The following is a 1,766-nucleotide window of genomic DNA, read 5'->3' on the forward strand; positions in this document are numbered from 1 at the left end:
AAAGAACTAACGCATCGCGTTACTACATCTACAGATCGCACGTGATATCAAAACAATTCTCGAGTCTACTAAGAAGGATACCAGATTTATAAATGAGATATAAATGTCAACAATAATACTCATAGATTTGAGAGAGTGTATCCAATTTCCAGATAAACAAAGACGCTCAAGCAATGAAATTTGCTAGAAACAAATCAATTGACAACTTCAAAGATAACCCTTGGATAAAAGAAATTCAATAGGTCCAATAAGAAGAATCAACACATTAATTTGAACCAAATTCAAATTGGGTCGAAGAAGTATGAGGTTTACAGAAGAGAACATTTCAGACCCAAGACAAAGCTCACAGAACTCGAGCACGATTAAAGGTACTTCCGAATACATTGTTCATAAAGGAACCAAAACTTGCGGAAAAACCACTTCGCAGTCTAAAAGAAAGGTTAAGTAACAACATCCTTCAAGAGAGTAACAAAAGCATAATCGTGGCTTTACTTCAATACAATTTCATGTTGAAGTAAATCATGTAGAGTTTTAAAAACAAAATGCACACAAGTTTCGCTAAGAGCTAAAATATTTCCTCAAATATTTTAGAAAGATAATTAGGTGCACAACTTAACCTAAGGTAATTCATAAAACTCGGAAGAGAAATCAAATGCTTGTTCAAAAATTCCCAAAACCCATATTCAAATAAGCGTATATAACATTTATAGCGGGGACAAAAGAGGAGGTTAAACTCTCTTTAGAAAAGAAATAAATTCCGAGGTAAAAATTTTTTTTTTTTTTTTGCTTATAATCTGGTAAGGAGACAAGTGGTGCGTTACAAACAAACAGGTTTCCATTAAACAAGGAAACCTTTCAAAACCTCATTTAAAATAGCGCATGTCAACTCTAAAACAATTTTGTCAAAAATTGAACAATGGTTTCAATTATAACCAAGCAACTGAAAAATAAGTTCAATTTAGAACTTATTCAAAGAGAATTCAATTTGCTTTATAAAATTCAAAACAAGTCTCCAAAAGTATACTTGAAATCACCATCTCGCAATAATATTCAAGAAAATTAGGATGTACTTGAAAAGGAGTCAAGCCATACAAGAAAAGATCTCAAATCAAAGTAGTTTAAACAAGATTCACTAGGCATGAGACATCAAATAAGCTTTCAATTGATCCTAAAGAATACAAAAGTCATAGAAAAGACAACTCAATCATTAGTAATCTCTCAAGGATAAGTCTTTGACTAAAAACTCTGGTAGAGACAATGAGAGGATAAATGATGCACTATTTTGAAACGAATCAAACTTACTCATATAAGAATGAGATTCACAAAAGAGGACAAACCAAGATCAATGGCAATATTCACAAGATGTAAAAGATCAGTTAAAAACAAGGTCAAACATGACATTCATGGAGATGAAAGATTTTATAGAGAATTTAGTCCGTTCATAGGAAGAAAGCTATGAGTTCAAAATTTTCAAAAGAACAACAATGGCAAAACTCATGTGGTATGCTAAATCAAACTCAAATAAAAATGAATTAAGTAAAGTTTATGAAACAAAACTCAACCGGGACAAAAGCGAGAAATCCCCTTTCTTTCCAGAATTTCGGAAAATATCCAAATACACAATTAAATAAAGATGTCCATTAGAACTATAGTAAAATTACTAGAAAGTCAAATTTACTTTTAAGTTAAGTGCAATTGCGTAAACCAGTAAAAGTACAGACAAGGTATTAAAAATAAATAGTTGTTAAACTGTATAAATAATTTCA

This window comes from Arachis hypogaea, chromosome 20 (assembly GCF_003086295.3).
Source record: "Arachis hypogaea cultivar Tifrunner chromosome 20, arahy.Tifrunner.gnm2.J5K5, whole genome shotgun sequence".
In the NCBI taxonomy this organism is placed as follows: domain Eukaryota; kingdom Viridiplantae; phylum Streptophyta; class Magnoliopsida; order Fabales; family Fabaceae; genus Arachis; species Arachis hypogaea.